A 26,284-nucleotide genomic window follows, 5' to 3' on the forward strand; every position below is an offset into this window, starting at 1 on the left:
ATTGTAGCACTTAATATATAGCTCAAATTTGCTTTAGAAATTAATAAAGAGAAAGTAGAACAGTAGCCCAATAAGGGCAAATAGGCCAGCATTTGGGACTCAGGAAAAGGCTATGCTAATAATACAGTGGCAAACACACGTATTTGCCACAAATCATACAAGTCCCTTTCCATGCATTTTGAGAAATGTAGGAACATGTTAACTGTTTATCCACTAAAGGTGCATGTTAAAGAATTGTAGCTGACAGAGCGTAAGAGCAGGAGGGGGCTGGAGGTCAGGAGAAGTTCCAGCGATAAACCATCTCCCTCCTTTAGATAAGGCTGATGGTGGCTTAGTTGCATTACAAGGGAGAAAAGCAATGGAAGAAGCCCCTCTTCACAGCAGGATTAAGAGAGATTGTAAACAAGAGGGAATTGTGCATTTGCATAGTCTTCAGAGAGAAAAAAGCAGCTAAACCAGAAGAAAAGATGGGTAAGAGAGTGGTACCAGAAGGGAGTAGGGAAAGAGGGTCAAGGATGTGGAGCAGGGGTTACCTAGTCCAGGAACGTGCCTCTGGGAAAGGTTCTCACTGGCTTCGAGCATTGCCATCCATACACAGGCAGGGTGGCTGCTTTGAGGCAGGCTTTTCTGGGGTGCCCTGCGAGCAGCAGTAGGTGCACTGGAGAGGTGGGAGCCTCATCACAGGCCCTTTCATCCAACTCCGAGATGCTCCACAGCCATGTCTTACACCAACTTTCTCCCTCACGGCAGATTTCAAGGAGAAAATGTTCACAGCAAATAAAACCTTTGAAGGGAAGCCACAAATATTGAGGAGGGTTGTCAGCAGCCATCAGACCTGTGTCCTATTTTATACCTGCAAATGCAAAGTAAATGAGAGGTGATTTGGCAATGGTGTGAAGAGGCTGTCCCTTTGAAACTCCAACCTTTCCCTCAGTTTCAGGCAATGCTATGCCTCCTATTTTACTTTCAAACAGCTAACTGGCAGAGAAATCCATGATGTAAGCTGGTAACTACACAAAATTAGCTCTAGCCAACTGTGAATTCATTTGTTCTTTCTATTTGCAGTCTCTGCTTTACTGGAACATAAAACTTGGTACAAGTCAGCATATTTCCCCACATTTAAAATTATAACAACAAGGGCAAAGGCATGAAAATGATATCACTAATGCAGAAGAGGAACAAAAATCCAGCCTAGGGGCAATCATGGCAGCAGAGAAATTCAGTATACCTGAACTATTTTACTGTCATCTTTCATTTTCTAGTTCTAGTCCAGCATTTCTATAGAAAAAAAAGAATATTAATTTTTAACTTCTTCCTATGAAGCATTAGAAAAAGCCCAACAGCAACAAAAATAAAAACACACCACCCATCCATGAAACTAACCATTCTTCATGATGATTCATGGAATAAGACTTTTTCTTCAAGCTTTAAGTATCTCTATATGATTAATAGCAAAATAAACACCACTTGCCAAATAAATCTGCACTAATCTAATCTAACAGCATCTAACCACTCTCCATGTTTCCCTATTGTTATACTCCTGTGGAATGACTTTGCTAGCCCTCCCCCAAAACCATTGCTTCCTGTACTTCCTGCATCTCAAAGGCATGCAAATGAATTCTTCACAGCTTTTATCCCTTCTTTGACACATACAACTTACTTAAACATACAGAAACAAACAGACTGTATTTATTTACATTGTGACAGTTCCCAAAGGCTCCATCCAGCACAGCCGTGAGAGGAAAGAACAGCAAGTCCAGAGTTTAAGCAGCAGCAATCAATGTGCCTGCCGAGCTCACCACCAACTTTCAGATGTGAGCACATGCAAAACAGAGAATTGTTCACTGGACTCCAGAAGCACTGCAAGTTATAATCGTTTCCCCCCCTAAATTGTTTGGTCATTGAAGTATGGGAATGTATTTCCTCTTAAGTAGGGTTTCTAGCCTTTACATTGTCATAAAACCTGATTTCTGACACCTCTGTCAACATATATGAGCTATTGAAATAACTAGGGACAAGCCTTATTCCCAGTCAGTCAAATCTACATGGGTAGGTCAAGAGTTATTAGAACAAAGCCAAAAAAACACATAGCCAAATGGAAGTATGGTTTCTTGACTTAGATAAGATTAAAATAATAGAAAAAAAAAAGTCAAGGGCAGCATTTTCAAACATAAAGGTAAACGATAAGTCCCTAAATCTGTAGTGGGACACACTAATTAAAACCCTAAGCCTCTTTAGAAATCTATTTCAGTTAAAGAGGACCATTTTAGTTTAATAAGCTCTATTTTGGTTAAATCCCAGGCAACATTCCTATGAAGCAGTCTGCAAACTTAACAGTAGAGCACAGCACATAATTCCACAAGGACTGTCCAACAGAGGAAACTACTGAGTTGTCACTGTTGGCCGAGATATCCTTGTGTCCCCTTTACATGCAGTTACTCTGAACACTTACTCAGTACGGAAGAAACTCCATTATTTGCCACTCTTGACAGCTCTGTCTCTGGCAAAACTTATGGCAATAATGAGGCTACCACTTACCTTGCTGCACAAAGCACGTCCCTACGTCTGCCTGAACAAGCATAGTGTCACTTTTTCTTCCTGTGATACAGCTTCTGAAAATGCATCACTTCAGGAGAGAATAAAAAACAAACAGCAAGGCTGTCCTTCGCATAAATAAACTGCCCTTCGTCATCTCCACATCATCACACTTGTCTCTAAAAGGTGATGGTTAAAACAGCAAGAGCTGTCAAGGGTTAGTTTTTCCATGGGGTTTGCCTAGTGGGAATCTTTAAGAAAATAAATTCAGGCTTCAGGTGAGGATGCAGAACACTGTCAGTGATGTTAGGCAGGGATCACTGAAGTGCCCTTTCCACACTTAGAAGAATTTAAGCTTGCATTTGTATTGAAGGAGGGAGAAGATAGGAAGCTTACAAATGAAAAAAAGAGTTTATTCCTGAATTTTGGTGCCAGGAGATGTCTACTAGGTCAATAAAAAACACCTCTCCCCTTCCATAATCAATCAAAACAGACATTTCAGAAAAAGTGAGCACCTCCAGATGTTCTTCTGAACCACTTGCAATTTTCCAAACATATTTAGGCTAAGCTTTAATCAAATGGCCAGAAGAAATAATCATCTCACTCTTGCAAACAATTCACCATGTGGCCTTAAATAAATCACCTGCATATGATCAGCACTAGAGAAGAAGAAAGTTTTCTGCTCCTTTTCATGTATAGAGGCATTATTTGCAGGGGGAAGTGCGGGGGGGGGGGGGGGGTTGGAGGTGAGTTGATGCTGCTTTATTTATAGGGAATCTTCACTTTCTTAGTTTTGAAAAGAGATATTTAAATGCACCACAAAAGGCCACTGCAAGCAACGGAGAAAGAGGATTTTTCAGCTGAACGTGGTGACAGGTGCATAGGTATATTGCAAAATAACACAAATATCTGAGAAAATATTTGACGAAAAGCTTTCATTAAAGAAAATTAGCTATTGTCATACCTCAAAAAGAACAGAAACAGTCGTCTAAGAGTGTGACAGAATGTATAATGTTCCTCTCCCCTGCCTTTGAAGGTCACCTTTATTCTTATGAGATTCTCTCTCTGCAGAAGGCATTAACAAACAAAAACACCTCACACGCATCTGCTGATCTTCTAAGTTTCCCATGAGGTTCCTTGGTTTCTCCTCTCATTTATCTCGTTTATACTTCTCTGCATGTCCAGAAACCAGTTAATTTATATCAGCAGAATGGGGACGTGTCTATAACCTGATCTAACTAACCAAAGACGACTCTGCCTGTACACTTGCTTTTAGGTACTGCTGCTTCAACCAGGCAGCACCAAGGATGGATTTAAAAACAACGACAACAAAAAAATGATATCCTGGGTAAAGTGCAAAGTACATCTGAATCACAAAATGAAATTGGATTTTCTGGGGTCCCGTTCCCTGCACCTCCAGCCTGTGGTCCTCAGGTGCTGTGCTCAGTCTCGACAGATAAGCATAAACTGCAGTACAAAGCACAGTTGCAGCTAATTTGGATTTAGCCATTTCACACTTGCAAGTCAGGGATTCAAAGCCAAATACCAGGGCCCCCTCCTACTTTCCAACACAGAAACAATTTAAAACAGATCTAACACCTATGTAGTACTGATTTGGTTATCTTCAAAATCCCCATTGTTCTGTTTAAAGAGCGTATCCTCCTAGAATAGCCTCCTTTTGATAAACAACTCCTTCTGCATGTCAGCCAAACAACAGTTTTGGTCTTTATCACAAGTGGACCAGTAGCAGAAACAGTGTGTGGCTAAGTGGGGGAGGAGGGAGTTTTAGCTGAAAATAGAGTTCATTGTCAGCTGGACTTTAGACTCAGGTTTTTAAATAGGTTTTGGAATGTGGATATGAAGCAGTTAAAAGAACCCTACCTCCAGCCCTTAAAGGAAGAAACTTAAAAAAATTTAAAAGCATAGAACCTCAGGTTAATAACAGGGTTATTTGTGTGTTGTACAAGAAAGATTTTGTATAAGAAGGTCAAAATATACAGGAAAAAATATTAATTTCTCGAGAAACAAACAGCTAACAAAAAATATTCTTAAATAGAAATACACATCAAAGAACCTATTTCCCATTTAAAGGAAAAGTTTCAAGAAACAGATTATGAAATTTAAATACGTTTTTAAACCCTATAAAAAGAGGTACATAATTTTAAGAGGTTGTGTAGGCCAGACAATTCTCTGCCTTTTACATGATTTGTAGAAAACAGAGTTGCTACAAAGTATTAATATTTTTTTTACATTCCAGGTATGCTCATGGTGGAATGTGACCATTTCTGAAGTGTTTATTTTACAAAAAATATTAACTCTTTTCAGTAAAATATTATTGGCATGATTCTATAATGACACTATGGGGTTAGACTGTATATTTTACTTCAAATATCCCCTCAGCATGGCTGAAAATAGTTTTACTTCTTCAGTTCTTAGCATTAGTTGGTATATGCGTGTAATACACACACTCAAAAATCTGCCACCAAAAAAAATCTTATGTGTTCCACTAAGACCAAGCCTACTCTAAGAAAGCTGATTTTCTAGAGGCTGAAATAACTGACTTAGGTAATCATCAGCACGTGTGGGAAGTGAAAGAATGAAAAAAATGTACACCCAAACACAAAAAGTGATGACCAAAGCAAAATACAGCCTAAATAGCATTTATAGTCTAGCTTCTGGAAACCGTGCATCTCCGGCGATGTCCATGTGCTTTGCTAGCAACTACACAAAATGTTCTTGTAGCTAGAGGCAGTATTTCTTCTATAGTCTTATGTTAAAAAATGTTCTTAGGTCCACAGGCTGCCAGAGAAACCACATCACTTTGTTCTAAAATGTCTGCTGAAAAGCCATAAGTGGCCTAAACAACAAAAACTTCAACATCTTCAGCGGTGCTATCTCCTGTCAGGGCTAACTGACAGCACACCCAGGCCACGGGGTGACCCCCCTCACACAAACAGCCCAGACCTCGGATAAGACGATCGAATTTGGAAAACACTGGCGGTCTGTGCTGCCTGGTTTCTAGGTTTCCCACAGATAGAGCATCTGGGCAACGTTAACTGTGGCATTCTGTAAACACTGGCTGGACGATGATAGAGTATAACACAGGCAACAAAGTGACCCTATAAGACTGCTTCCCTCTGTTCTGGTGGTAATCGAATGGCATAGCCAAATGTTGTGCTTGTGGAAATGAGCTCTGGAAGTAGTTAAAGAAGTGTTTACAGCACAGGCTGCAAAAGATAAGGAGACAAGATGCTTTTCAAAAGGCAGGAAAATCTATCTGAGTGCAAGTTTTTTCTCCTGTTCAACACCAAGAGCCACAGATACCCTGTAACTTCAGCCAGGAATTCAGGCTGGCTTTTTTTGGCAAATTTCCAGTGTTAGGGGCTAGCAACACTGGGCAAAGTCTTGGACCACTAACATCACATGGCAAAGCTCACTGCTGACCAAAGAGGTGACAGAATTTCTCAAAGAATCTTACATATGAGGCAATAAACTTTCCAGGTCTTGCCATTACTATTTAAATAGGCCATCCAGCCTGTACATATATGCAAATTATCAAACGAAATGGGAAAAACTTGGGATATAACTGTGCAATTGACAGGAAGGAATTAATGTTGATTTTCTTGTTACTAGCAAGATCTTCTGCATCGTGGTGGCAAGTGTAAAACTTTACATCAATTGTATTTTCTAAAGAAGTAGAAAGTTATTCTATTCATTCAAGGCTTCATACTCAGAAATGAGTGGCAGCAAGGATTTACAATTTTCGAGCTGATCTTCCTCCCATTTGGGATCATCTAACTTCCTTGTAACAACTGCAGTAATTGCTGCTGAAAAATAACAGTTGTTATAAATCCATTTTGGCTAGCCTTGCTACTCAGAGGCTGAATGGCTGAATGGTGGAGGATGACCTCTTCATGTAACCAGTCTCCAAAAGTTCTACCTGGGCTGCTGACAAGCGTTCAACCACAATATGAGAGCCAACTCTGTGCATCTCATTGAAAAATTATAAAAGACATGCATTAAAGGAAAGTAACTCTTATAACAATTGTTTATACCTGTAAAAACATAGAAATCTGCTATTATAATGACAGTTGGAATTTTATGTTTATCTTACATTCAACTGCAAGAAAAGAGATACAAACTATCTACTTTTGCAGAGACTTTTTGTTTTCATGAGTTTGGGGGTTGGGATGGGTTCTTTTGCTTGGTGTTTGGGGTTTTTTTTAAACTGAAATAACCTATACTCTAATAAGGCATATGGTTGTTTTCCATACAAAGAAAGATAAATGCTTTCCCTCTATTAAAGTCAGCTGCAACTGAAAGAAGCTAAGAGACAAAGAAAAAAAGAAGAAAAGCAAGAGATTTCTTTTTAAGGAAAAGTGATGGACTTACCTAGTAAAGGAAAGTTTTAAATTTAAGGACACTGAGCAACGTTGCTGGAAAAAAACCTCAGTCTGTGCATTCAGGCCATCATGCTGCAGACAAAAAAACGTGCATGTATCAATTACGTGCAGATATGTCATTGAGGAAAACTGCGTCATGGAGTTAAGCAGAGAGATGAAAATTAGCAGCAAACAAAAGGTGGGGCATAACAGAATCTAATTTTGGACCGAGGGTTCTGACAACAAGTTCTAAATATTCAAAATACAAGCTCAGGATCATCAAGACTGCTGTGAAGGGAACCTAGTTTCATTTCAATGGCACATAACTACTCCTTTAAGGAAATCAAATCACACCACAGAACTGTGGAGGCCCATCAGGTAGCACAGGGTGTTACAGCAAAAAGTCCCCTGTTCTCAACACTTCTTGGTCCAACTTCTACAAAATAAACATTTTTCTCCCACTTCCCTTACTTTTCCTTTTAACAAATTTACAAATGCTTATGAAAAGAAAACAGAGACAAGATTGCATCTGGTTTGTCTATGGCGCCATTTGTTGCTATAGGGAGACTACTTGGAAAAGGTGATGAGTGGTAAGTTGGTGAAAGACATTAATAGAGAAACAATAGACAAATAGCTCTGAATGTTGTGGTTAACCCTTTAGTGTTCACATTTTGGTTTCTCCCTCTTCTTCGGGAGGCCCAAGCAGAGGATAATGATTACATCTCCTGCACAACCTGCTTTCCCCTCCAAAACATTAGCATATTTCTCCTTTTCACTTTCATGAGCACAGTGCATGTAAAATTATTTTTGGAAGCAGGGGGAAGTAGCTCACTGAAATATTAGTTTTTTCCTTATCCAGGTCCTTTAGCAGAACTGAACAACATTTCATACTTTAAAAAAAAAGGATGATTTTTACTTTCAGCACAAGTCAAACACCATCAAATGTTGTATTTTTTCCTAAATGCAGATATTTAAAGGAAAAACTCCACCTCAGATACTCACTGAGAATCGAGCTGAAGAATGCCAACCGCTAAGTACTTATTGTAAAGATAAAGCTTTATTGAATGCAAAGAGCATCCCTTCAAAAGCCTTTAATAAAGGGAAAGAGGCCACATAAAAATGATTTGCTGTTTCCCAATGAGCACATCAATTTACTTAATTAAATATTGCTTTCAAAGTTGCAGTCACAATAGCTCTTGTCCCCTGCCAGTTGCAGTAAGAAAGATACATTGAACAAGGATGTCAGCTGAATACTAGCATTGATGTTAATGCCAACTGTCAATAGCCTTGCCAAGTTGCTGACGTTCAGAGTGAGGACTCCCTTATTTTCAGCTCTTTTTAAGGCTTTGTCGAAGTACTGAAATTCTAGAAGCCAAAGTTTGTGCATTTTGCAGAGACATACAAGACCTTACATTTTCATACATGAGAAGATCCATCCCTGAGGTTTTTTTAATGGAAAGTGTTTGTGTCAGAAGTTATTTTTATTTTCATTGCTGACTATCACATTTTGGTCCCACATTTTGTTTCCTTACATTTAAGTTCACTTTGTGAGTGTACTCATATTTTAATTCAGATTTAAAGGGAAAAAAAGGATAAAAATCTTCCCTCCCCAAAAATGCCAGTCATTCTCTGAAATGAATTTCCAGCATTCGGATCACTATAACTCGACATCTACTTTTTTTTTCTTAGTTTCTCATTTTGGCATAGGATGTGGAAACTCAGATGCATTCCATTAAGTATTTCTGTAGTTTTGCCTACATCCACAATTAACTCCATTCTACTATTTTTTAGGAGAAGAAATAGTTGTTATAGTTTTGAGAAATATTGTTATTCTGAAACTCCCTGGGCATCAGAATTAAAAGAGCAGTGCAAACAGTGAAGACAAACCTTTATTTTCTCCCTGATCCACTCTCTTCTTTTTTGCTTTCAACGATAGAGTCATAAAAAGCAGCAATAAGATTTGACCAGTGACACTGAAAGCAATCTATGATTTACACACCTATGGAACCTGTCTGGTCACCAACAGACTTAATGTCACCTTCCACTCCTCTGAAAAAGAAATGGCATTGATGGCATTCCTTGTAAGTGGTGGCTCAGCCCAGACTCTTGGTGAAGACAGTCTTGGAACTTGTAGACTTTTAAGGTGAGATGCATAAATAATCGGTCACTTACACTACCTAATGGCTTTCTTTGTTGTCAACTTCATTCCAGAGGCAACTGCATTTTAACTTTGACATACTGAAGTCATGCAGCTAAGATTCATATCTCCTCAATCTTAAATAAATGGAATTTTGGTGTTTTCCTCTTTACATTCTCAAAATCCAATTTTGCACCGTCATTCTGTCCAAAGTCAAATCTATAGGACATGGACATGAAGTAGAAAGATTTGCCCTTCTGAAATTGTATTCAAGGACTCTTACTTGCTTTTTTTCTTATTTTTTAAGAAACCTTCAGTTAATCCTACTTAAAGGCCTAATACCAGACAAGTGAGCTTATTATTTGCTTGGGCATAAACAAAGTTATTTTATATTGTAAGGTCTAATCCATATTTGGAAATTTATATTTTAGGACACATCACTTGTAATTTTTTAAAGAAAATCTTTATTCAATGAGTAGTGACCTTCTAAAAAGCACAACATATCAAGACTGGTTTATAGTCAATTATATTTTAGTTTAACACAAACACAGACTATGTCCAATAATAACCCAACATTATTAAAAGGAAGTTTAAAAAATCCCCAAATCCAGTCCTCGATTCTTAGAACACACACACATTTAAACATATTTAAAACAATATTTCCAGTCATCTGAAGTAGCAGCTTATCCTCATAGTCTTATTATCTGCCTTGGAGTTAGTTTTTTAAGCAAAGTCAAAGACTTAGATTCCAAATGTTTAATCTAATGATTAATCTCAGGATTGGAACAAATGCCACTGTGGGTATAGAGCCATAGGAAGGGAGAGAAAAAAAAATAAAATCTGTCACTCTTCAGATCCATTGTCATCAGAAGGAGCAGAGGGCGCTGAGCACCTTGCAAGTGTTCTGTATTTTAATTAAATTACAAATGTAATTTTACTCAGAAAACAAAAAACAATAACTGAATGTCTTCATGATTCCCTAGTGCATAACTTGCATGTTGCATGTTCCTTCCATTGCTTTGTCCAGGCCTTCAAAGCCTTAGAGAGACTGTTGCACCATTTCTTGAGGCATTTGTCCCAGTGTTTCAATGGCAAACCAAATAAGAGGCAAAGAATAAAAGGGACTATAACAGCAGAGGGTGATTCTCTCCGTTGTGTAACATCACAGCTTGAAATTACAATGAAATCAGTCATACAGAAAAAAATGAACTTATAAATCACTGTACATGTCGAAATGCTTCATATTTTTAAAGTATTCCTCATATGCCAGTGAACTCATAGGCCAGTTTTAAGTGGTGATGAAATTTTGCTTACAGAACCAAAGCAGCTGGATGAACAAATGTGGGAAGAAAGGATCAAGTGTTAAGTCTTTGAACTTACAGATATGAGCTTGGTGCCTTCAGCAGTATCGGCATCACCGGTAGGTATATTGGGATCTCTTTGCTGCATTTTTGCCACTCTCCAGCAATGATGACTAGTATGTGACTGATATGTTATTTTACAAGGAGATATAGAAATCATTCTCATCCTGAGAGAATGCTAACATACCCCATGCTCAAATTTTTCTTTTGCATCTAGAGTTCCTTCTATCATTTTCTGCCAGCAACTAAGAGACCATTTTTATGTTTCTCTTCTACAAGCAAAAGTCTTTCCATAAGTCATCAAAACTGCTTTTTTTCCCCCTGAGATCTACATACAGCTCAACAGATCCTCACATCTGGCACTGCAACATTTAATCAGTCCTGGAAAACTGCCCTCTACTGCACGCTGGAATGGGGAAAGGCTATCAGTGTTTATTCAGTGTCCTGCAATTGGTCACTATTACTTATTTAAAGAGTCTTTCATGTGCCCTAAACAGTGTTCACATGCAATGCAACTGCGCTGTGCAACATGCTGGAAGGCAGCAGCTAACTGCACAGTTGTGGAGAAAGAATGTAGTGACTCAGGACAAAACCCCAGCTCACCCAGAAAACGCTGTGAATGTTTACACAGAGCAGGCAGACCGTTTCTACTCGGTTGTTTCCAAGGACACGTCAGATGGCCTCATGCCACGGCAGAAGCCAGAATTTTCTTTCTCTTCTTCCAAAGGGTAAAAGGGCTGAATCAACCATTGGTACAGGTCCTGCAATCCCAAAGATCCTGTAGTTTTTCAAACCTAAAACTGAGAGGCTTTCAAGGAGCAGCAGTGTCTTCACATACACTTCAAAACCAACAAAAAACCCTAGTTCTTTCTATACAAGCTGCTCTTGAGAGCTCTACATTGTGCTACCCTTTTCATTCATCCTTCTTGTTTTTATCAAGCAAGGATGACTAATGTGCTATTGTGATGCACTTTTCTCAGAAATGTGGCTGACTGAGGCTGCTTCCACAGTAGTTCCATGGCTGTTTAACATTAAAAAGGAGTGCTCAGGCAGGCAATGGGTAAGTCATTACACCCCTCTTTAAAACAACAGGCCCTATGCATAAACCATGTTCTCATGCAAATCTGACCTACATAATGTTGAACTCTTCCAATGTCAGGAAGATTTCACAAGTCATTCCCGTATGTCCCATAGCTACAAAACTCGCAGTACTTGAGCACCACAGGAAGCACAGTGTTGGCCTCCAACAGCTTACAGTGGCTCGTGGCATTCCTCAACCCTCTCCCTGCCCTGCCAGGTCCTTACAGTTTGGCCAGGAAGTTTAGATTGGAGAAACATCTTCAAAAACATTCATCCTATGCCAAGAAATTTTCTTCCAGCTCAGCACAACTTAACCACCTGGGAAGGACTATAATAAGTCTTTATGACACCAAAAAACCCAAACCAAACAAACAAAAAATCAACCAAAAAATTCTAGACTGTATATATGACCTCAGCTTGAAACCACTGACTTCAGCTGGGTCAGGGTTTTACTCCTTATCTGGGTTTTACTCCTTATCCCTACAGAACTGCTGAATATTCATTTTAGTCCCTAAGATAAAGAGAACAAATGATGCCCCAGAGCACAACCAATAAGGAAGATAGCATTGTTTTGCTATGAGAATACTTCAAATAATTTCTTGAAAAGCAGACTCTGGAGCACAATTATACCACCATTTCTGGCCATCGTATATGAGGCCACGTATGAGGTTTAAGATAGACTCTGCTTCAACAACTTTTACTAAATTTAAATGTTTCAGTTTCAACAGGCCTTGATTTCCCTAGACTGAAACCTGCCAACATTTAGCTTTGATAGAAAATTGTAACAGGTTTCAACTTTTTAAAACATTTTTTAGCCCAGAATAAGGACTTAGAATCTGGAACACAACTATTAAAACGTACATTTTTAAGATAGGCATCTATCCCAAAATCCATTTAGTCTTTTCAACTGGCCATGTAGGTCAGTAAAATTTTTGTACCACAAGCTGCTAGATCTCATTTCACGTTTCAAGGCCTACAATTTTCACTCTTCCTGGCAAAAGAACCATTATCTTTCCATTTCTGTTGGAGAAGACTTGCAGTTTCAAACTCAGCTCCAAAAATAGGCAAGTCTATGCAGAAAAGACTCCTTACTTTTGACTGTGACAGACACATGGGCCTACAGTTATCTGCACAAAAAGGTTATTAAAAGAGCATTTTGAATAGCAGTCTAGATATTCTTAAATACATTGTTCAGCCACAGTAAATACAATCACTTTATTCATTTCTTGGTGGAAAGACAACACTTATTCATGCCTCATTAACTTAGAAAACCTTCCAGCATGCTTATCATCATTCACTGTCTTTGTGATTTAAAAAATTTTCTTGCCCTAACCAAGAGGATTAAATGCTTTTCTGAATCATGTTATTAAATGATACATGCCTCCACCTTGTAAGGATGCCTTATAAATATCCTCACTTATACAAAGCAGGAACAAAATGAATAAAAATATTAAATTAGATTAAGTTGACTAATCTCTTGGGCCCAAATCAGCCACATTCAATATACTTGAAAATATACCATTATGTCACAAGATAAATAGTTTAAAAACCACAGTCTTCAAAACAGCTGGCAACTTGATATGTTGCTCAGAAAATTGCAATATCTTCTAAACAACAGAAACAAAAGCTTGAACATAATTCTGAACACAGAAATAGATTTTTTCCCCCATACTAGGAATTTTCATATATTTCACTTGCCCTAAACCAACAATTTTTTTTTACCTCAGTGAGAATTCCTTGAAAGAAGACTGTTAATAATAAAATCCCTAGGACATGTCAATAGAGAAAATTTTAGCAGCAGAAAGAGTTTCATTACAATTCTCCAGGCTTTAAAAATATAAATTTATAGCAAGATCCTCCTTTGTAGTATGCAATGGTGCATCTGACACTTATTTTATACCATTTTCTTGCTGCAAATAAATAAATCCAGAAATATTACCTTTGGGTTGGGTGCTTTTTGTAGGTATTTTCCCACCTAACAATCTCAGTCTGAAGTAGGAAAGTGCTAAGACATATAGAAGCTAGTTGCTTATCTGGTTCTAAGTTCAACTGTATTTCTCTGGCTTCTCTTATGGCAACACAGAGAAAGTTAAAGACAAATTATTTCATAATGATCTCAGCTAAAGAGAGTATAAAAGTTTGAAAAAGCTCTTACCATGCTTCCTGAACAAATATACAACTGCTCCCTTCATGGGCTAATACTTGTCTGAAAGCCAATGTCATTGCTGAGAAAAAAAAACAGAATCTAAATCTGCTTGCTTTATTTCCCCATATAATTTCATTAAAGAGAATGAAATCATCCCTCTCATTAAGATTGTTTGACATAGTTCCCAGTGCAAACAATCCTATGTAGGGCAAGTAAAAAGGTGGGCATTGCATTCAGCTCTGTGAAGAAGATGCTGATTGTCCTGCTTTTTCTTCTCCATGAGTGACTTGGTACACTGCAATTTTCTAATGTTCTTGCTAACAATAGCAGACAGGAAGAGTGCAGTTCAACCTAGTTTATGTTTAGGAAGAGGAGCACTGACTTCCCACAATTACTCCTTGTAAGCCAAAGGAGCAGCAGGGGAAACAAAGAAGGCTTCCATGTGCGTAAGAATATTGTTTCTGTCCTTTGAAGAGCTTGTCACTAAAAAATCCCACAACATAAAGGAGATTTTAAGAGAAAAGAAAAACACTGATCTGTATCTAATGAATAAAAGCAAAATTATGGAATAGTTGTGTCACATTTATCACTATGGAATAATTTGTCTCAAAGAGTTCCTAGTGGTTTGCAGAGAGATATTTAGGTAGTGAATTAGAAAATTGGAAATGTTTGCAGAAGATAAATTCTCTAGGCATTTTCTGAACTGGACTTGGCACTTGTAGACCCCCTCACTTAACACTTTGGCTCAGTAACCCACCAAAAACTACCCAGGATCCATCTTGTGCCACATCAGTGAACTGAATGAGTGTAGCATGCTGTCCTACATCCACCAGAGCTAGCAGCAGGGAAAGGGAGGGATGGGTCCCTTTTTTCCAAGGTAAGCCAGTAGATCTGCTCAGCTACAATCCTGAGCCACAGCACCCAGCAGTTCCTGCCTTCTGTGCCACAATACAGACTGCTGGCAGAACAAAAAAACCCCAAGCAACCAACAAAAAAACCCAAAACCAAACCAAAATAAAAAAAAGAAGAAATAGTTTATATTTCCCCATTAGATATTCTGTATATTTCTGTTGTGCTTATTGGGGCTATCATGTCAAAGCATGTACCTGAGGTGTCGAAAACCAGGAGAAAGGGATTCAACAGAGGACAGATGCTCTTTCATTGACATACCATCTGGAATTTGGGACATTGGGGCTAATGTCTGTATTTCTTCCATACTTCCTACAGGGCTGCACATCACATGTGATCTAATAACTTTTGCTTTTTTCTGCATAATTTGCTTATCTAGCAACACTATGAACTGTATATTAACTATATGTTAAAATAAACTTTTCGGGGCAGAGTTTTCCTGTTCTTAGATTTCTAGGGCAAGTAGTTTATCTTTGGTGCATAAAAGTAGTAATAACAGGGTTGAGAGAAAACATCAGACTAGGAAAAATAAGCAAGTATGTTTTAACTCCATTGCTTTAGGTAGAAACGTGTTTTTAAAATTTTACTCAGTATATTACACACGCAATTAAATCTTATTTTAGCTAACAAAAAAAGGCACACAGTCTATTATACACAACCTATGTTAAGTAATACCTATGCACACAAACAAGAACACTGTCCTTCTAAAGCAACATATGTGTTTTTTTGCTCTATTTTCCATCCAAAGAGATAATTCCGTTTATGAAACCAGACCACTAACGAAAACCAATATATTGACTTGTAACATGCAAGCCCAAACAAATTGCACAACACAGAGAGTGGAGTTAAGCAGTGATGACGCACAGACTGTACAACACATAAATGGGACAGGTCATAATACACAAATACACATGTACACAGGGACTCAGAATTAACTGTCAAACATTCATATATTTGTTCTCACTTTACATTTTTGGACTTTGGACTTAAGTACTTTGATGTTTATTACTTTATTGTTTTTATCAGTTATAAAATTAACTAATCAGTCTGTAACAGTTAAGGATCTGTTATTTTAAACAATCTTCATGAGAACTGCAAACAGAAAATCCAAACTCCATGGCTGAAATGTCATGGCATTGCATATAAACAAGCATAGACTCATTCGTGTGACAAACACTACATTCATACCAAAGTATGTCAGGAAGTCAAATTGTCCTTACTTACAGCACATGACAACTGGGGCCTATTGGGTTTCCTCATGACTTTGTATTTCTCCAGCAGCGGGGTAGACAGAACATACTGGAAGGAAAAGAGATCCTGATAGAGATACAGGTGTGTGCATGTTGATTAATGGTGAATGACCAACGTTATGATTGATACACTCCAGACTTTCTGGCCTTTTGATGTTGATTGTAAGAATGAAGGCATGTCTTTGTGTGTTTAAAATTGCAATAAAAGCACTAAATTTGAGTTATGTCTTTCAACACGTTTAAGAGAAGAAGGCTGAAAGGTTCAAAGTAACCAGCTTCTTTTCCAGAGATCCAAGGTTAAACAAATAAAGTTCCTTGAGTCGCAATAAGCTATTATCTGCAGTAAAAAAGACAACCACCATATAACAATAAATACGACAGCATAAAAGCAATCAGGCTGAGGAACTGAAAAAACTTATTGAACTGAAGGGAAGAGAGCAACTCCTGGTCAACATCAGCTCCAATCAATGATAGAAGCCTTCATCCATTGCTTTTCTTTCCTTGTCCTTTAGTCTATGAAAAGCACACATAACTGGTATGTTACTGACATACAGAGTGCCCTGGATTCCAGTGATGATGATATAACTGCTTCTGAGCTGAGGTACAGGAAACTTAAAGACTTGTGTTCAAATTATGGAAGATTCAGACATGATTATAGTATGACATTACCACCACCAATACTTTCTCCTGCAAGCATCTCAAAAACTTTTACAGACACCATTGGATGAAACAGTAAGGCAGGCAAATGTTATTGTTGCTCTTTATTTCAGCGAGGATGAAAGACCATCTCAGAAGTAAGGCTAGAAAAAAAACCCAGCATTCAGATCTCCTGAATCCCAATGCCTCAGTGGTTCTTCACCAGCGTTGTAGAGATCTGGATCTTAGAGCAAAAGGAAAAGTTTTGAGCTGTGCTGAGGGAAGCAGCTAAAACAGAACAGGAAAGCTGTCCAGGAGATACCAGTGTAAATACAGCTAGCAAGGGCTTATCTGAGGGGGAGAGAGCTGCAGAGCTCTATAGACCCTTGAGTCTCCCAGCACATTCAGGACAGTTCAGCAGCTCAGCAGGTGTGAGCACACCAGCTCATCTCAAAATGCTGATGTAGTGAGAGACAGAACGGTACTGTATCACTTCTGTGGGTAGTAACTGCATCAGATGAACACATTCCAGCCAGGAAAAGAAACAAACAACACAAAGCTCAACTCATATTTCCACAAGTTTCCTTCTTTTAAGAGCTGGCAAAATTCATTATGTTGGGATGACTGCATTGGTTCCCCCTCACTCAGAGTTAATCATTAGGCTGTTACCAATAAGGCTCAAAATACTGAAAACAGAGAGAGGTAATTTTCTGTCAGAGGTCTGGGAAAAAGACATAACACAAAGTCCATGCTCATCAGCACAAGGAAATGAAAAAGCTAGTCCATTCCCGTGTAGATGGCCTCCAAACATACAAAGCAGTTTCTAAACTGCTTGAGAATGTATTTTAAGTTTCATTTTAATAGGTGCTAAGTGCATGCAAACAGAAATAATTAAGATGATCAATCTGCAAGAAGGAAAGCACATAAAAGGAACATGAGTACTTAAAAGGGTTAAGTAATCATAGTAGTAATTATTAATTACATTATGATTATTAATTATAATGTAATAGATCTCTGGCTATTCTTTTACAAGGAGTTTAAAATAATTTCCAGGTGCTACATCAAGTTATGCAACAGAAAGGGATTCAACTGACTCAATAAGTAAGAGTGAACCTTAACAAATCTGGAGAAAAGGAAATATTCTGTACAGAAAAACATATATATATAACATTTTAATCTCTAGAGTTTTTCTGGGACAGAAAAGTCTTTTTTTCCCACCAGTTCTATTCTCAGATATTCTCAGAGGCAAACACTGCAGTTGCCAGTTAAAGATGGGTAACTAAGAATCAGATTTAAAACCTTGTCCAAAAGTCATTCAGAGCCAGTGGTAGCACAGAGCAAACCCTGCCTCTGGCTCTCCAGCTTGCTTTGCTTTCAAGGTGCAGGAAATCACAATGAAACCTGCTGCAACGTGCCAGAAGTGATGTGTTTATGTCATGCTAACCTGGCATTGTGCAGAGTCACTGGCACACAAGGGGCAGTTGGGCAAACATTGCTGCTCTGTCCCCCAGGGCTGGAGAGTGCATGGGGGCAGGAGCAGAAGGAGGCTGGTTCTCACAGACAGCACCCTAAAACAGATCTTATATGATGAAGGCATGCTGCCTGCCTCTAACACAGATTTTAAGCCTCTTTGGAACAATTTTGCCTAGTGGAATGTCCTTACTAATGTGGCCTAGGTAGCTGCGTCAGTTTTTTGATAGTCTTCTGCATGCCACAGCCTTTAAGCTCCTGGGCCTGCTGCTTTTCAGAGGTCCACCCTTCTGTAATGCCTCCAGTTCTCTAACTGATGGGATGCATACAGTGTTATGTTTCCTAAAAACTTGTGTTTCTACCCCGTGTTGCTTATTTGTCTGCATTAGAAACTATCACACCAGTAAGTTGTGTGTGTATTCTTTTAAATGACTGAACAAAACAGATAATTTTGAAAAGTATGGAAAAGAAAAATAACTCTACTAGTAGCATGGGGCTTATACTCCACATTTAAACATTGCCAGCAATGAAGCCATTCTGTACATCTTATTCCATTGAATTTTATCATGTTTGAGTCTACTGGGAAACTTCCCTTGGTAACTTAAAGACGCAGCTTATCTGCTTGGACCCTGGAGTGGTCCTTAGAATATACAAGCTATACCCAAGTGGAGCTGTATCAGAAGGCTTTTTTCCACTTCATGTAGTAAAGAAAAATAACAAGAAAATAACACTTTTACACATTCATCTGCAACTTCAGCTTTTTCTCTCATGAAGTCACAAAACCACACAACATGTTGACACCACTGCCAAAATTCAAAAACTATAAATAGGTCTATAACCTTTTGCTTCAAATTGGAATATGGGATTCTTTTCAAAAGACAGAAAGGAAAATGGAAAATTTATTACTGAAAAATAAACAATGTCCCTTCTATACAGGCACTGTAGCACATATGTTCAACAGCAACCAAATGTGATGTCAAAAAAGAAAATAACCCAGAAAATTATGATTTTTGGGTGAGGATTTAAACAGCAGGAACAGAGGAGTATTTAAAAATAAAGAGCCTATTATATTCAAATGAAACAAAGAATGAGGAGACAAAATAATAAGCTATAAAAATATATCTGTCAGCAAAGCTGTTCCAGGACTGAATGCTTCCCCCGTGAGATTCTCAGGAAACACCAGGCACCCTCCAGGTTTAAAGCTTTCATCCCTGGGCTCTGAGCTATATTGGTTTCCTGTATAAAAGGAATTGAGACGAGAAGAAAACATTTGACCGACTGCCCCAGCAATCATACGATGTTTTATACTTTGTGGAGCGCTGCCTAACACAACAAAACCGAGTATTGTTACAGAGGACTCAAAGAGTCCAACCAATTATGTCCCTTCATGAGTACAGCTATACTAGCCTTTGATCACCAGTTCTAACTACCAGCAGTAAAGCAAACACAAATCTGCAGACAGCATCAATAAACCTTGCAGTGGGAGGGAACAGAGATACTCTGTGCCCAGTTGGCTTTTTCTTTTTTGTTTGGACCCCCCCCCTGCCCCTTTCCCTAAATCCTGATCAAAATTATCTACTAGTTGCCTTCTCTAACTCATGGGCAGACTCAAAGAAAGTGAAGGGTATCTTTCCCCGCTTTTTGATGCCATTGCATGGCATCAAGCAGAATTTTTTTTTTTTTAAAGCCCACTTCAGCAGAACTCTCTAACCACAGTAAAATTCTATTCCAGCTATTTACCTGGAATTCATCTGTGTTTTTATTAAACTCTGTTTTTATGCACACAGAGATGTAATACATGTATTCATGATCAAAGAGTATGTAGAAACACTCTTTTCTCTACTGTTTCTTTACTGTGTGGACTTTTTCCTGAAGATTTTCCCACCAAAAACAAGCTAAACACTCCAGATTTTCTGGTGATTCGTGCTATTATTTTGCTATGATCTCACAGTGTCGGACTTAATCGGTGAAGAGGTCTTGGCTGAGTAGGTGCTGGGTATTGCTCACCCAGCACTGTAACCTGGGCTTTTTATTCCCACAGTGCACAAGTTCAACAAAACAGACTTCCCATACCCAAGAAGCACATAGTCTTTTCAAGCTCAGAGGCACAACTTCAGCATAAAAACCACAGTGGTTTTCATCATGCAGAACAGACAGGTTTAAGGCACAGATCTGAACAAAAGATTAGGAAAAGCAGTGTGGTCCAGCAGTTAAGCCACTAGCCTGGGACCTAGAAATCACAGCTCTGCAAGCATTGCCTGTGACAGAGCCTGTGCTGCTGGTGGCACCACAGAAAATCACATTGGCCTCAAGCCCCGGAAATATGCATGGCCTGAATGCCCTTGAAATCACACAGTCAGGCAAAGAAGTTCTGAAGGTTTGGGCCTCGTTTCCTTTGTGCTGCAATAACTGTCTGTACAATGAAAGGTAATAACATTGACCTGTCTCACCAAGTACATTGAATACCCACTGTAAGAGGGACACCTAGCATACCTGCTAAGGCCATGTGCTGTACTGCTTCAAAGAAGCACAAAAACAAATACTAGGTTTCTTAGCAGCCTCATGCTGCACTTCTAGCAGTAAAAGCATGGGATTGCAACCTCACAGACCTCTGAAGAATTACATATAATCCAATCCTGTCACCCTATGTCTGTGGTCAGATATTTCTTAGTAACTGGTGGATGCTAAATGGACTTTATGCCTGCTGTCTGCTTTGTCTGACACATCATTCAGCTCCTGCCACTACATAAAGTGCTCAATTTATTTAGCCGTGTCTCCCCCCAGCTGGCAGGGCCAGTCCTCCTTCCCTTCCAGCACTGTATGCCACTTGGGAGAAGCCCTGCATGCATGGCTGGCTGGCAGGAACCCTGTCTCTCATGTGTAAAGGCAAGACAATGGTTTTTTTAATCACATTGCCCAGAAAAATAAGGATCTAATACAAATTTTCCATGTTCTCTTCAGGTAAAACTTTACATGCTATTATTAAAATTTGTAATAACTATTCAAATCCAAAATTTCGGGTGGGAGGATCTTGAGGAGAGGGTGGTAGTTCTTACTTGCAGTACACTAAAACAACATGACTTGGATTCAGCTTCCAACCGACTATAAACTTCACACATGTTCTCACCACATCTTCCCAGAACACCAGTTCGTTTTGCACATGATCCAGACGATATGGCATCTTTTTTCTCACCATTTGTCTGTCTTATCTATTCAAAATATAATCTGGAGAATAACAGATTTCATTTGCTTTGATGATCCACAGCCCTTAACACAAGAAGAACTTTGTGAAAAACATTACTATAATACAGCCAGAGCTTTTTCACTTTGGTAGCACTACTTACATCTGGATGAAAAGGCAATGCATGCCAAATAAGTAGTAAAAGCCAAAACACATGGGTGTTAGCAAAAAAGACAACTCAAGATTTATAATTTACAATCTTTTATACTCATGCCTTTCTGATTTTTAAAAAATAGTCTGCATAACTTTTAAGCATACTCCCAGAAGCAAAGAAACAAAGTACTGAATAGAGAAAAGTCAAAGAAATGTCAAGCATAAAACAAAGACTGAATAGAAATTAAAGCCAAGCCCTTATGTAGAAATAGAGTAGGTAAAATACAGTATCTATAGCAAGCAAAGCTGGATTTAAATAATTACCGTCCTATAATAAATTGGGAACACAGTAGATGTGTGAGCGAGACACAAGGTGAAATTACATCTAATATGGTGATTCACACTTACTCAGAAAATCTGGTTGCTACTATACTAGTTGATGTCAGGTTGCATTTTATTCAAACCAATAAAATCTTTTGTGTGGTCTCTTGACCTCACTAATTGTCTAATTTACATTTAAGACAATAATGTTGCTTAGTAATTTAAAAAGGAAGTGTTCCCACCCCGGAGTGTTATCCCTGCATCTCCTCTGAAGAAACTTTAAACTGATGAATGCTGCAAGTGAATGGGAGTTCCCTGCATCCCAGTTTGTAATTATCTCTCTTAATTGGTAAGGCTTTACATACTAATTCTATCTGGCATGCTCAGAGAAGGCAAAATCTGGAGTTATCCTGATTTACCTCTTCCTGTGGAGGTTAGAGGAAAAGTAAAAGTCTCTCCTAAGCAGGCTCAAAGGTACCAAGATGTAATCCACAAATGCACAGACACAACATCTTTTAATAACCTTGTATTTTAAAGAGTAAACCCATCTTGATATTCTGGTAACCAAAGGTCAGTACAGAACTCAAACAAACAGAGGTTGGGACGGCTGTGCAGCATCTTTGGCCCAAACCTTACTGTACTAGAGGCAGGAACTGCATAGCTTGACAGAAAAAGCATTATGCCTTAAAAAGTTATTTCATCTTTCTTACACCAATAAGCAAAGGAGGTGAAAAATGCTAAGTGATCTACAGAAGAAGCTGTCTCTATCTTCTACTACGCCATAAATGGAGAACTAAACACTCAAGATAGAGCTGGAGTCAGTAGGTTGGCTTCTCAACATCACATTTTCCTTCCAGTCACTGTAAAGAGTTGTTTGTTGAGTTTGTTTTTTGTATATAATACAGTTGCTACTATTCAAACAGTAAGAGACTACAGATGCTTTCTTGCTAAATATAAAATGGATATAAAAACATCTCAGAATGAGGCAGACCCCTTTAAACACTATGTTTGGTGAGTATTACCATACTGATAGGTAGTCCACTAGCTGAGGCCACTTCCATCTGAAGCCTCTGTGTGTACATACAAGCTGAAAGCAGAAGCTGGTTCACACCACAGGGTGCATCAGGAATTACCAGTATCACTGGTTTACATACTTCTGTTCAAAGTCTCCTGTTTTGCTACCCATTTTCCCTGGGTGCAAAGCCACATCACAGTACAGTGCCACATTGCTTACATCAGTGTGACTTTGTGGAGGGATGTGTATAAGTAAAACGGATTTGATCTACAGATCTGAGTTGATGAGAAAAAAAAAGGTTTTGCTGCTGGATATTTTTGTGCGTGGAGAAGTTTAACCTGGGTCATTTCAGCACAGCCCCATAAACAGCTGCATGAGCACAAGCAGAGCAGTGAAAAGCTGGCAGCAGGAACAGGAATGAGCAGCAGGGGTAGGAAACAGGAATTTCTGAGTTTGTCTTGTGTCAAATCCAATTTATGTAACATCTAATTACATCCTTAGATTTACTAAATGGGGAAAGGAAACAATCCCTAGTTTTGAAGACAAGATCTGATGTAAATTATTTTATATTTCTTGTACTTACACAAAAACCAAGACTTGGACATACTGCATTCATTTTTGAGTTCTGTTCTGAATTGAACTAAAGGAATTGTTCCTTAAATGATTGCTGGGAGCCAACCGATCATAACTGATGAAATCTCCTCAAACTTGCCAATTCCTGAAATTCTTCCTATTTTTTCCCCAAATGACACTGCATTCATCCAGCAGTAAAGGACACCAAGACACCAGCAGTAGCTGACGCAGTGTGCCCCTCACCAGATGACACACTGAGATGTGACCATGCTCCTCACAAAAAGAGGGCAGCAGTAAACCCCTTTAAAGCTTGTAGTTCCCTCATTTTCCTTTTAAATGGTTCAGCAACATAGGACTGACAAAAATGGTTGGAAAGGATACCAGCCCCTGCTGGTCTCCTCCACTCTACCCAGGGCTGCTGCCCAGTTGTGGGGTCTGCATATCTCTGCTCTTCAAATGCAGTTCACAACCCAGGGCAATATCAACATAAACACTGGCTAGGTTAAAATACAAGGCACTAGGCAGTGGTGGCAGAAAAGCTGATATATGCACTCATTACAGAAACTTCTACCGCAGAGCAATGTTTCAACAAGAGAGAAATACCCAATGACAGACAAATCCAACAAAAAAAAAATAAATTCACCATATCTCTGAATCAACACAGAGCTAAACCCACAGAAATACTTCCTTCAGTTTGCAGTGTATAACTAAGAACACACCTCAACTCCCAGAAGTACTTAGAGTAGATCATAGTACCACATGCCTTTTATAAGGCACCATGCAGTTCCCATCTCTATAGCTACAGCTTTTTGGCAACAGTCCAGATCATAAAAGGCTGGGTCACATCTCTCTTAAAAGAACAGTAATATAGCTCAGCTTACACTGGTTGACAATATTATGAATGCCACAGAGAAGATAAATGAGAAGAAACTATTCACATTATCTTGGATACAAGAAATAAGGAACATCCAGTGAATTTTTAGGAGAACACGATTAAAACTACATTTGATAAGACAGCAGTTCACTGCAATGGCTTGTTATAGAGGCATTTAAGACAAGATTATCAGTTCAGGCAAAATTCTGTAGCATAAGTCCCTTGGTAACTATTATGAACTGGAGACAACCCTACAGTGCAGCAGTCTAGCTTCCCTGCAGCTGCAAGGGTGTATTGCATAGAGCAGCGTCATAAATGCCATATTTTCTGCATCCTTTTCAAAGCTACTGCCTCTGTTGGACAGAACACAGGGCAAGAGAGGTAAGAGAGACTTTTCATGAGGAACAGAGTGGCTCTTCCAAATGAAGCACGTTTATATTGTCATTGGTTGTGTTTGTCACATCTAGGGAGACTGCAAACACTGTGCAGTTGTCCTCTGGTGTGTACACAGAGCCAGGTATGGCAGTGCTACAGTCATGATCGCAACCTCCTGATATTACTGCAGGACAAACATGGTAATATTAACAATTAGTGACTTAGATAAAGCTCACATTTATAAATTCCCTATCAAAATCACTGAGGTTGTGTGCAGTGTAAACTCCTCCAACACATAGCTAGAGCTCTTCCCACTCTCTGGGATACGTGTTCCCACTCTCTTCTATGGACCAGCACTAACACGTATGTGACCTCCTGGGGAGCAAGTTCACACAGCTTATCCCTTCTTTTTCAAGTTACTTTTTGGCTGGATCAGCTCCTGAAACAGTGCAGTAGAATCACTTGAGCATTGGTGCAAAAGAAGTGGTAATCATGTATGATGGCAGCTAGGAGGTAAGGAAAGGATGAGACTGACGCATAACCTGACCTGGACCATATCCTGAATCTTGGCTAAAGGAGAATGCCATGGCCATCATGAACCTAAGGGGTTTTCTAAGTCACAGAATTGCACAATTCACCTCAGCAGCTGCCATTCCGAACTTTTCCGCAAAGATTCAGCGAAATCTTCATAAAGATGTGGACAAATGGGCAGACGAGAATGCCCCACTGGGCACATACTTGGCAGACTATGGCAACCCCAGGCATTTACAAAGACAACAGCAACCGCAAGAAATTAACTGCTGTGCACAGGAGTCCTTCCAAACATCAAAGAGGGGAGACTAAATTTGGCCCCTGAAAATTAGATGCAGTCAAGTGTTCTCTGACAACCCCATCATCTCAAATGCTGCTTCTTCACATGAGGGACTATGTCTGTGGGGTCTGGGGGCAGAAGCCAGCTGGAAGTACTTGCTGCGCTTTTCCAAGGTTCATGTTGTGTACCAAACTGATAACCAAGACACCAAGGGAAAATTATTTCTCCCAGACATCTTTGGCAATTCATATTACTGCCAAGTGTATTCCAGGCTTCAAATACAACTCTCTAGCCTGCAAAGCCTTCCCATGGCCTTAGCACATCAGTCATCAAAAAGAAAATTGGATATGATTTTACCAATAGGCTTCTCTGCTGAGAGAAACTTTTCATTTTTTACAAATACATAAATAATTTGGTTCTCAAAATGTACCCCTTAGAAGAAATAGCTGTCAAGTAGACAGCAAAGAAAAGCTGTAAGCAACACCAGGCTATGATTTACATTCATCAAAATAGTTGGAGCTACTTAAGGAGAAGCTCCAGCACAAGGAATTCTTCCTTCAAAATAGAGTTGGACCCAAGTAACACCTCAAGAGGTGAAAAAATTTGCCTAAAATGTTGCAAAAGCAGCCTATGATCAAAACAAGAGGGAATTAATAAGTGTCTTGGGACAAAAGGCTCATCTTCTTACTCCAGGTATTCTGTCCAAGCAGTCTCCCTTAATGTGTAGCAGAAAGCACAAAGTCCAGCAGGTGCGGTCTGGAGATGGGAAATAACTGATGTCAACAGTAAAGGGTGGCAATGGCACCTCTTGAACTATCCATCCATATAACTTTAACCTAGTTTCTATTTGAACTGATTTACATTTCTTTTAGTTGCTAATGAACCTACCCAAAGGGGACTGTAAACCCTGGGAGGATTCCCCAGGTCTTTTGGGCTCAGGCCCTCTACTGAGTGCAGGCAGACAAAACACAGTGTTTGGCCATCACTTGTATTTCAACAGCTATGGATCACACAGTTTCACATCACAGAAACTGTTCCAAATAGTTAAAATATTCCCCCTCAAACCACTCAAGTT

The 26,284-nt window shown here is 39.0% G+C and overlaps 1 long non-coding RNA gene across 2 annotated transcripts in view; it reads right to left on the reverse strand.

The window, feature by feature from the left end:
- Window positions 1-14,626: 14,626 nt before the first annotated feature.
- Window positions 14,627-26,284, reverse strand: part of LOC135411131 (uncharacterized) — a 62,333-nt gene continuing 50,675 nt past the window's right edge. For both annotated transcript variants that reach the window (XR_010429000.1, XR_010428999.1), the window contains one exon: window positions 14,627-15,849. This is a non-coding gene — a long non-coding RNA (uncharacterized LOC135411131). The remainder of the gene's footprint in view (window positions 15,850-26,284) is intronic.

Source organism: Pseudopipra pipra, chromosome 3 (genome assembly GCF_036250125.1).
Source record: "Pseudopipra pipra isolate bDixPip1 chromosome 3, bDixPip1.hap1, whole genome shotgun sequence".
Classification (NCBI taxonomy): domain Eukaryota; kingdom Metazoa; phylum Chordata; class Aves; order Passeriformes; family Pipridae; genus Pseudopipra; species Pseudopipra pipra.